General features: G+C 34.8%; 1 long non-coding RNA gene across 1 annotated transcript; it reads right to left on the bottom strand.

Moving 5' to 3' along the window:
* Window positions 1–11524: 11524 nt before the first annotated feature.
* On the bottom strand, window positions 11525–12109 carry LOC126880122 (uncharacterized). The gene is made up of 2 exons (XR_007696426.1): window positions 11652–12109; window positions 11525–11588 (listed from the first exon to the last, which is right to left on the bottom strand). It is a non-coding gene; the product is annotated as an uncharacterized LOC126880122 (long non-coding RNA).
* Window positions 12110–12408: the final 299 nt, after the last annotated feature.

The following is a 12408-nucleotide window of genomic DNA, read 5'->3' as shown; positions in this document are numbered from 1 at the left end:
TTCCATTTTAGTGGGCGCTTGCCATTTTTTAATTTAATTTTCCATTTCCAATAATCGTTTTTTCCGATTATAACGCCATCTATCCATAATTCGAAAAAATGTTTCGAATAAAAGTTACTTATTTTTACGTAAGGAATCCAAATCTGCAATAAAAAATGGGGGCTTCTATTTAAGATTTTAAAGTAACCCCCACCCCACCTCCTTGGGGAGTCGTGTTTGGTGCCATTCGATAGATTTTTTAAAAGTATCGAATAAGTGTATTTTACTGTTTTTCGATCTGATGTTCATTTCGCGAAATATCGCGGGATTCGTATTTAAAATATTAAATTTACCCCCCACCCCTCTCCGTGGGAAGTCGTGTTTGGTATCATTCGATAGATTTTTAAAATATATTGAGCACATATTTTTTAGTTTTTCGATCTGTCATTTATTTCGCGACATATTCGCTTATTTCTTGTGAAACTTTGGGACTCACCCATTTCCTTACCCCCTGCTCAAATCGTCAGCTTTTTGAAATATACACTCTTTTGCATGTACTTAACTTACTTTATCTTAATCTGACAATTTCGAGTATTTTTAAGGATAGATTTTTTTTTCGGGCCCCCCTTAACGAACTCCCCTGTGTTAAGAGCCAATATATGGTAGAGGTTCATCTGCAGGGTACCAGGTTTCTCCCATATGCTAATCTGACGCGCTCGAGTAACTGCAAAAATCCCCGCTTGGGCTCCCCTACCATGACAAATATACGTGGTGTCAGCCACATAGAAATCTGAAAAGTACAATAGACTATGTAATTCAAATACAAAGATCACATCTGATAATTAATGACGTAAGGGGGTTGTATATGGGGTCTGAATGTGGACCAAACCACTTTATGGTAAAAGCTAATGTCTATATTCCATACCGAAAGCAGCAAAGCAAAGACTATTATGAACAAACAGAAGAAAAATTGATAACACCCAAACACAATCTGGCAAAGTCTGAGACAAGAATCAGTACAATTTCTGTATAAATGGAGACTAGCTGCAAAACTAAACAACATAGTAGATAGAAACGCAGAAGCGTTATACGAGGAGGTAAAGAAGGCCATTCAGGGCGCAGCAGAAGAAGCGCTAGGAAAAAAGGAAAACATAAAAAGAGAATACTCAGAATGGTGGTCACAAACTCTAGAATCCTTGATAGAAAAAAAAAGCTTACCAGACATGGTTAGTTTCACAAGACAGTAAAGATAAAAACATATATGCCCCGTTAAAAAGAGAAGTGAAAAAGAAAGTTGCAGAAAGAAAGAACGAAATGTGGGAAATGGAACGAAATGGAACGAAAGTATCTGAAGCTTGGCAAACCGTTAGAAATTTAAGAACGGGCGAAAAGTATAATACTAACAGAGGATAGACCGGAATTTATAGAAAACACTGAGTCTGATCAAGAAGAAATAACTACAAATATTGAAATGATCACTAAAGAAGAAATTAGGAAAGCTATCAAACATATGAAAAATGGGAAAGCAGCGGGAAATATGGCTCAGATTTGCTAATAGAGAAAATTACAGATATTTTCAATAAATACAGTTATATTTATAACAATAATTCCATTATAGACTCAAGAAAAGGTAAGTTTCACTCGCTTCAATAATGTGTGTTACCACCACGGTTCTGGATAACATTCACCATTCGGTTTTGCATAGAACTGATCAGATTTTTGGATGTCCCTTTGGGAAAAAGAGGTGAATTTCTCAATAAGAGCCATTCGAAGCTCTTCGCATGTTGTTGGAGTAGGTATACAACGTCTTACGCGCCTTTTGAGAAGGCTCCATATACATATGTTCAATATGATTAATATCTGGACTTTGAACAGGCCAGTCCATTTTTGGAATACCAGCATCTTCAAGAAACTGTGTTACAATCCTTGCCATATGGGGTCTCGAGTGATCTTACATTAGCAGAAAACTATTGCCAATAAAACCAGCAAACGACATCGTATGATTTAGGATCTGCGTTACGTGTCTATGTGCTATTAATACGCTCCTTTCAATGAAGACGAGATCCGTGTGTTCCTCAAAAGAAATCCCTGCCCAAAACATTACTGAACCACCACCAAAAGCAACGTGGTGTGGTCGAGTGCAGGCAGCATAACGTTATCCCTGTAGTCCTTATTTCGACCATCTAACCATAGCATCTAACACTCCTCCGTAAACAATCCTTTTTTCCAATAGTCTTTTGTCCAGTTAACGTGATTACGGGCAAATGTAAGTCTTTCTTTTGTGAGCAAGCTGTCAAACTTTGTTAACCTTCGTCGAACATCAGAAATGCTAATTAGCTTGGACCGTCCTTGGACCTGCTGAATATACCTTTGGAGCATTCTAGCAGCTTGTGCTCGGTCTCGAAATACAGCAATATTGAGAACGCGATCTTCTCTGACTCTTGATTCCATTTTAGTACTCCTACCGGGTTGCCGTTAATGAGATTCGATGTCAACAAATCGTTGGTAAGTTCTCTACACAGTTGAATCTTCTTCTCTTCTTCTTATTCAGCCTGTTTTCGTCCACTGATGGACATAGGCTTCTTCCATTTGCTTCCATCGATCTCTACTCTTGGCAATTATTCTAATCCACTGCTTGCCCGCGACTTGTTTGATATCATCTGCCCACCTCTTCTGCGGTCTGACTACTCCTCACCTGTTCTCTCTGGGTCTCCAGTTTGTTAGTCTTGTGTCCATTTTTTGGGATTATCTCGGGCAACATATCCGACCCATTGCCACTTGAGCCTTGCTATACATTCTGCGACATCAGTAATCTTTGTTCTTTCACGAATGTCGATATTTCGAATTCTGTCTCTCAAACTAATCTCTAGCATGGCCCTCTCCATCGCTCTTTCGGTTGTACTGAGCTGCTCCAAGATTTTCTTTGTAAAGGCCATGGTCTCCAGTCCATATGTAGTTACAGTCAAGATACATTTGTTATATACTCTACGTTTTAGACACATTGGTATATCTTTATTCTTCAAGATAAAGCTTAACTTGCCGAAAGCTACCCAAGACAATTTTATGCGTCTTTTTATTTGGGCTATTTGGTTTTCTTTGTCGATTTTAATGGTATGTCCAAGATATATATATATATATATATATATATATATATATATATATATATATATATATATATATATATATATATATGTTGTTAAGATATGTAAAATTTGAATTAATATGGTTTCGATCTTAATATTTTAGAAAAGTTAAAACATATAATAAAAATATACCAAAATTCATTTCGAAGAAATGAAAGTCAATTATCTTTGGATGGCCGTAGGTAAACAAAATTTAAATAGGGATTAAGTATTTTCTTTGTACAGTTAGTATGATAAGAAAGTGGTTATGTGTTTGGACAATGAGACCGGGTTTCCCAAATGGACTTTTGCGGCGAGGGAATAATTGTATTTAGAAATTTAAATGAATGTAATCTTTGTTTAGATATTAAGAAAGGAAAAAAAAACCGATTGGCATGTAATTAGTTTTAGGAAATTTCTAATGGTAGGGAAAATTGGTGTTTGTTATCTGAAAGGTAGATGGGGATAAAATTGAGGAACTCGGATTGGTGAAGAAGGAAAAAGGAGGGGCTAGGTATGAAGAATGGGAGTTTAGCGAAATGTTAGAGGGTGGAAGAAGAGTCAGTTGTTAAATGATCGTTAAGTCGACTAGTGGTGATCTCTAAGAGTCTCCTGAAGTAGTAAGGCAGATAAGTGAATAGTTGTGAGTTTGTTGAAATAAGTGTCCTGACGGAAGCTCATCACGTAAAGCATTGTAAGTTATATTGTTCTACTTATATTCCAAGAGTCACCGTTGCATGCCGGAACGAGAAATAGATTCAGTTTATCGAGAGGAGAAAAGGCTAGCATTGTTTTTTGAAAGATACGTGCATCTGTAGGGGGTCATTAATGACAATAGGCTTGCAATAATTTGTTGCGAGATTGCTGACTACATAGGGGGCTGCTAAGAGTAAATTGTAGGCGACCAGAGACAAGAATTTGGACAACTCATCATCCGAGAGACAGTTTTATTTTTTTTGTAGAATTATTCATAACGCAAATTTCAATAAGTACTTTAGATAGTGGTAGGGTTATTTCAATAATCAAAATAGGAGATATTATTTTTAGAGGATATTTTGAGGGTGAATTTATTTCAATAGATGCTTTTGTACCATATATGTGTTTTATTCCGTTAATCTTTGACCTTATTTATCATATGTAAAGCAAAGGAGATATTGAAGCACGAGAATATAAAACCCTGAGATTAGAGCATTAAATAGTGTGATTAAATCATAAGTGCATCATTAAAATTAAATTTAATTAATTAGTTAATTATCTAATCAAGTGCTTTGAGCACACCGATCTTTGAATATCAGATTAACTGGAGCCCAGAACGTGGTGGCTTAAAAATATCGCAGCTTTGCATTTGATGGTAGGGAAAGAGATAAGGAATAACTACAGGTGATCCAGAGATAATTTGACAATTTTTCCAGGTGTAAAAATAATTTTGATTTATGGATTGATCGTAGGTATTGGATATTTACTGCCATTGAATTATTTGATTTTTTTTTACCAATCGTACATTTGATATTTATTTTGAAATTTACTGATTGCATATTTGATATTTGTGGCGAAAATTTATTAAATTTGGGGAGAAATATTTGTCGTGTTCTGCAACTTATAGAGTGTTGTAAAATTTCACATTTGGCGGGGACAAAGAAAACAGTAACGAAAAGAAACAACATGTCGACCACAAGGAGGCAAAGCAAAATGCAAGAAAACAGAGAAGAGGAAAAAATTGTTGAAGAAGGATTGGATAATGAAGGAGATACAACGATTATGGAGAGAAAAGAACAGGAATTAACAGGAATAGAGAAACTATTGCAACTGATGCAACTCCAGTCACAACAAATGGATAGAAATCAACAGGAAACAAAAAGGACAATGCAAGAAAATCAACAGGAATCAAAACGAGCCATGGAAGAAACACAAAGAGAAATATCACAGAGAATAGAACAGAAATTGGAAGAGAATGATGGCAAATTGAAAAAGCGTTTGGAAAAATATGAAAATGAAATGAAAGCCTGTTTAGAAAAAGTTAGAGAAGAAACAGAAAGGAAACTGGAGATGCAACGAGAAGAAATAGAAACTAAAATGAAGGATATTAAGAATGTGCAGAAGATGGAATTAGAACAGTTAGAAAGCAAATTTGAAAATGCAATACAAGAAGACAGGCGAGAAATAGAAGAAAAATTTAAGCAAAACGAAAAACAAATTGCGGAACTCAAGAATCAACAGAATTGTGGAGAAAGAAGGGAAATGATTATCCATGGTACAAGCGACGCGAAAATACAATTTGGCGGGGATATTAGAAAAACACACCCAGTACCATTTGTTAAAAATTTGAGAACCAAATTGCAACATATTAGATATTTTGACGACTGCAAAGAAACAATTAGAAACCATCTGAAAGAAGGAGCAGCGTTATGGTATGAAAGTAAAGAAGATGAGTTTGAAAATTGGACAGATTTCGAAAATAAATTTTTCAACTATTTCTGGGGGAAAGTTAAACAGAGGGAAATCAACCAAGAGCTACAGAATGGAAGATATCACGAGAAAATGGGAATATCGGAGGAAAGATATGCTTTGCAGATATATAACAATTCCAAATATCTAGACTACAAATACTCTACCGAACAACTGGTAGAAATGATAAGCAGACATTTCGAAGAAACGCTGGAGGACCACGTGATTTTGAGAAACTATCAAGATATTGATAGTTTGTGCCAATTCCTTCAAGTAAGGGAAGCAAAACGAAGAGAAATGCGAAACAGAAGACAACATGAACAATATAATGGACCGGCAAGAAGGTATCAATCAAATTATGACCAGAGAAACCGACATGCCCAATCAACAAACGAAGATAGGCCGAGAGAATACCAAAATTACAATAGACAACAAAATTATGATAACAGGAATCACGCAAAAAATAGAACATATGAAAATCACAACAGAAACAGAGATGCACAAAATCCTCCGACTAGGAATACGAACGAACAAAGGGACGGTAGAAACAATCAGAATTTCCAACGACAAAATAGAAGGGAGATGAATCATGTAACAATAGAAAACGAGGAAGAAGATATATGCAATGAATCCAGACAGGATTTTCAATAAAGCATCCACTGAACAAACATAAACAACTCTCCGGTATATTTTGTCATCCGAGAGAGTTTATACAGTTGGCGGGAAATGAAAGACAAAGTTCTAATTCCAATTTAATATTCTTAGATGCATTTATAAAACATAAAGCGATTAAAATTTTGATTGATTCTGGATCGGAGATATCGTTAATCAATAAGAAACTAGTAAAAGAATTAAATTTGGACAGATTTGTGTACAAAATTCCTAGGGTTGTTTTAGTGGGTGCAAACAACAAAAAATTGACGACAGTAAATGAAGGTTTGGGAGTGCGGATCAGAGTGGGAGACAAATACTATATTATGCAATGTGTGGTGATCGAAGATTTAAACCATGATATGATAGCGGGAATTGATGAATTGAGTGAAAAACACATCACCATAAATTTTTCGGAGAATAAACTGGAAATCAGAGCAGAACCAGACAACATAGAAGAAGAAACGGAAATAGAGAGGAAAATAATTGTTGAAAAGATAAATGAACAGGAAAAACATAAAGAAATCAATATGACTGTAGAGGAAAAACCGAAAGTACAAGAAAAAAATCAACCAGAAAAAAAAAAGAAGGAAGAAAAAGAAGAAGAGTTCAAAAAGAAAGAAGGAAAACACGGTGGATACAAGAGAAAGACAGGAAATCGAAGATACGGAAGAATTGTCGGCAATCGACGATAAAACAGAAAGGAAGCAGGAAGAAAAGGAAGTTCTCATAAGAGAAATGAAAGCAGTAGAAACATGGTGCTCGGGATACCAAATGGAAATTGAAGATAAAAAAAACAGAAGAAGAAATAAAGGATGAGGACAGAGAAGAAATGGCAATAATGGACGAGAATCCAGAATTTTATGAAGAAATATTATGGACAGTGAACACATGCGAACAAAATGAGGATGAAAGAAAATTAAAATGTGGAGAAAACATGGAAAAGGAAGTAGAGAAGATTCTAGAAAATTATGGAGATTTGATTAATGAAGAAAGCCGAGTGGCTAAAAATTATGAACATTCTTTTAAAGTTAAAAACTTAGAAAATTTTAAATCCAAGACATATCCAATCCCGTATAAATACAGGCAAAGCGTCGGACAGGAAATTGAAAAAATGATCGAAGACAAGGTGATAGAAAGATGTGACTCTCCATATATCAACCCGATAGTATGCGTTAAAAAATCGAGTGGTGATTTGCGATTATGTTTAGATGCAAGAAACATTAATTCACACACAATCGCGCAATACGAAGCGCCTTTGAACATCGAAGCCATATTTGGACGAATCACAGGGTCACACATTTTTTCCAAAATCGATTTGAAACATAGTTTTTGGTTAATACCTTTGGCAGAGAAATGTCGAAATTATACCGCTTTTTCGATCGACGGAGTGGTATACCGATTTAGGGTGGTACCATTTGGCCTACAGAGTGCATGCGCTGCTTTGGTTCGCGCATTGAACACAATCTTAAATAGGCATGAAGAATTTGTTGTACATTACATAGATGATTTATTAATTTTCTCACCGGATATAACAAGCCATCTACGACATATTCACACTGTGCTAGAAGAACTGGATCAAGCGGGATTGAAATTAAATATTCAAAAGTGTCAGTTTTTCCAAAAGGAAATACTGTATTTAGGATTCAAATTAGACACAAAAGGGATTAGTCTTGCAGAAGATAGAATCGAAATTATAAATAACTACGCTAGGCCAACCAATTTAAAAACATTGCGGAGATTTTTGGGAATGGTAAACTATTTCAAAAAACTAATACCAGACATCAGCACAAAAGAAATACCGTTGATAGCATTACTTAAGAAAAATGTTAGGTGGAAATGGGGAACGGAACAAGAAATGGCTTTCAAAAATTTAAAAGGAGCTTTCTCCACAGCTGTAAGAGTACACCACCCAAGATATGATCAACCTTTCATTCTCCGGACCGATGCTTCCATAACAAAATTCGCAGGGGTGTTATCACAGATCCAAGACGATGTAGAGGTGCCAATCTGTTTTGTCTCCCGTGTAACCAAAACATATGAGAGAAAGTACAGCGTTACTGAATTAGAGTTCGCCAGTGTGTTATTTTGTGTAAATAAATTACGGTTTTACCTACTAGGGGCAAAATTCACCGTTGAAACAGACCATGCAGCTTTGGTACATATAATGAAAAATAGGCTGGTAAATAATAGAATTCATAGGGGCATTCTTTTACTTCAAGAGTATGATTTTGAATTTAAATATATCAAAGGAACTGACAATATCTTGGCTGATGCGTTGACGAGAGATGAACAATTCCGCAAAGAGGACCACAAAACTCTCCACGTTGGCATGAACATAATGAGAGAAGAAGCAGGCTTATTTTCTTTGGCTCAGATCAGGGAAAATCAGGAACAACTGGATGAAAGAGAAAAGCAAAGGGCCGAACAAGAAGATAACTTATATTTTAAGAGGGTCGATGGTAAAGAACTATATGTAATCACGGAACAGATGGCAAAAGAAGTTTTAGCAATATTACACTGTGACAACGGACACATTGGAAGCAGGAAGGTGTGGCTTATGTTCAGGGAGAACTACATTTGTCGACAGGACTATACAATAGCCAAAGAGATGACTCGAAATTGCGAGACATGCCAAAAGTGTAAAAGTAAGAATTTCAAAAACGAAAACATCACAAAAAACGTCATAGCTCGGAAGAAACTGGATATTGTCGCCATTGATATGTTGAGCGATTTAATAACAACAACACAGAGGAATAAACACATATTAGTTATGGTGGATGTTTTCTCAAAGTATTTAAAACTGTACCCATGTAGAACCACGAAAGGAGCTGAAATACTTCGGAAGATAGACGATTTTATCGAAACAGTGGGAAGACCAGACAATATTTTGTTGGACAATGCGACATACTTTAGGAATGACCGTTTTAAAGGGGAATTAAGAGAGAGAGGCATAAATACAAAATTTGTAAGCATCCGACATCCACAGAGCAACCCATCAGAGCGTTTTATACAAGAAGTCACAAAATTTCTAAGAATTGCTGCGGAAGAACATCATCGACATTGGGACAGAAAAGTGTTTGAAATAGAGACGTATTTGAACTGTGCACCAACTACGGTTACCAAGGAGACGCCTTTATATGTAATGAAAGGAACAATGCCTACGAGACCGTGGGAAGACACCGCCCCCAGACAATACGAAGAAGTGATCGAGGTGGTTCAACGAAGATTGAGACGAAGTGGAGAGAAATATCTCCAAAGGCAAGAGAGGACCCGAAGAAGAAGGCCGGTTACATTCCAGAAAGGGGATAAAGTTTTAGTGAGGGCACTGAGGGTGTCCAATTTACAAAATGGTATTTGTGCTAAATTGATGCCGGTATTTGAAGGTCCATATAGGGTCAATACGGAAAATGGGGTAAATAGTTATGAATTAGCGCATATAGAGACAGGCAAGATACGGGGTATTATTAACATTCACGACATTTATAAGTATCATGAGTAGAGTTTGGTAACATAATGGAATAATTTGATCCTAAAAAAAAACTTGTGTCATTTAAATAAATAACAGAATTTTTTCGGCAAATCAAATGGCGGGGAGTTGTTAAGATATGTAAAATTTGAATTAATATGGTTTCGATCTTAATATTTTAGAAAAGTTAAAACATATAATAAAAATATACCAAAATTCATTTCGAAGAAATGAAAGTCAATTATCTTTGGATGGCCGTAGGTAAACAAAATTTAAATAGGGATTAAGTATTTTCTTTGTACAGTTAGTATGATAAGAAAGTGGTTATGTGTTTGGACAATGAGACCGGGTTTCCCAAATGGACTTTTGCGGCGAGGGAATAATTGTATTTAGAAATTTAAATGAATGTAATCTTTGTTTAGATATTAAGAAAGGAAAAAAAAACCGATTGGCATGTAATTAGTTTTAGGAAATTTCTAATGGTAGGGAAAATTGGTGTTTGTTATCTGAAAGGTAGATGGGGATAAAATTGAGGAACTCGGATTGGTGAAGAAGGAAAAAGGAGGGGCTAGGTATGAAGAATGGGAGTTTAGCGAAATGTTAGAGGGTGGAAGAAGAGTCAGTTGTTAAATGATCGTTAAGTCGACTAGTGGTGATCTCTAAGAGTCTCCTGAAGTAGTAAGTCAGATAAGTGAATAGTTGTGAGTTTGTTGAAATAAGTGTCCTGACGGAAGCTCATCACGTAAAGCATTGTAAGTTATATTGTTCTACTTATATTCCAAGAGTCACCGTTGCATGCCGGAACGAGAAATAGATTCAGTTTATCGAGAGGAGAAAAGGCTAGCATTGTTTTTTGAAAGATACGTGCATCTGTAGGGGGTCATTAATGACAATAGGCTTGCAATAATTTGTTGCGAGATTGCTGACTACATAGGGGGCTGCTAAGAGTAAATTGTAGGCGACCAGAGACAAGAATTTGGACAACTCATCATCCGAGAGACAGTTTTATTTTTTTTTTGTAGAATTATTCATAACGCAAATTTCAATAAGTACTTTAGATAGTGGTAGGGTTATTTCAATAATCAAAATAGGAGATATTATTTTTAGAGGATATTTTGAGGGTGAATTTATTTCAATAGATGCTTTTGTACCATATATGTGTTTTATTCCGTTAATCTTTGACCTTATTTATCATATGTAAAGCAAAGGAGATATTGAAGCACGAGAATATAAAACCCTGAGATTAGAGCATTAAATAGTGTGATTAAATCATAAGTGCATCATTAAAATTAAATTTAATTAATTAGTTAATTATCTAATCAAGTGCTTTGAGCACACCGATCTTTGAATATCACATTAATATATATATAAACAAACAAGTGGTTTATTAGGGTTGCAGTCAGAAGTTTGGTTTTTTTTTTATTATTTATTTATTTTTATTATAAATTTATTTTTACAAAAAAAATATTTTTTCTGCTAATTATTCAAAAATTTTAAAATGTATTGTGTCCTTTGTTTTCTGTTTCCAATATTTGTGTTAATTTGAAATGTTGAGCATCATCAAGCTTCTCTTTAATAATCTCAACGACTAAGTCTTGATAAAGGGGTCAAACAACCCCGAAAGCTAGACAAAAAGTCAAAAGAGTGTTTCTTTGATATCCTGGCCAAACTTCTGACTGCAACCCTAATAAACCACTTGTTTGTTGATATTGAAAGTCACTAATATCCAGTATTTCTTATATATATATATATATATATATATATATATATATATATATATATATATATATTTAAAGGTATTCAGCTAGTGAATTCAGAGGTTGAATCGGTCAATTTAGTTGGCAATTAAATAAAGAAGTCAACTACTTCATTGATATATTGAAAACGTTTCGCTTTACAATTTCGAAAGCTTCATCAGTTCACTACAAATAAAGGATGAAGTCTATAAGTATAAATAACCTTAACAAAAGTGATATAATACTTACAAAGCAATTTGTAGTATGTTTAAGATGTTAAAACAAAAATTCTACAGATACTACTCATTCTATAACAACAACTTAACGATACACTGCGGAAAAATACACCATGTATTAATGTTCATTGGCTAGTTATTTAATTCGGTGATTTGAATCTCACTGAAGCCTTCATTTGTAGTTGATCACCGTTAGACGAATTAGCGGCAAATGAGATGTTATTTTTCCCTATGCCAAATCCACCCACTAGCCGACGACACGCATGTTTGTAAGATTTATGGCTCAAGCCCTTGAGTAAGAGGTAGAATATTGACTTAACTTATACAGGGGTGTTAGAGAAATTTTTTGTTCGAAGGGTAGAATAATGTGGCAGAATTATTTGAAGCTTTAAATCTCGGAATATGGGTTGTGTTGATTTGTTTGTTATGTAAGATGGGATTTATTATGGCAGAATTATTTGAATCTTTGCATCTCAGAATATGGGTTATGTGGGTTATAATAGTATATATATAGACATATATATATATATATATATATATATATATATATATATATATATATATATATATATATATATATATATAGTGGCCTACATTTTCAAGACTGACGTTGTCAATAACAAGATTAGTTTATAAATTACTCATTATTTTTGTTTTCTTAAGATTCATTTTGAGACCTATTTTATTTGACTGCTGGTTTAATTCCTTTATCATTTGCTCCAGTTCCTTGATATCTGTACCGAATACTATGTCGTCCGCAAACCTCAAAT

Source organism: Diabrotica virgifera, chromosome 2 (assembly GCF_917563875.1).
Source record: "Diabrotica virgifera virgifera chromosome 2, PGI_DIABVI_V3a".
In the NCBI taxonomy this organism is placed as follows: domain Eukaryota; kingdom Metazoa; phylum Arthropoda; class Insecta; order Coleoptera; family Chrysomelidae; genus Diabrotica; species Diabrotica virgifera.
This window is presented reverse-complemented; position numbering and strand designations above follow the sequence as displayed.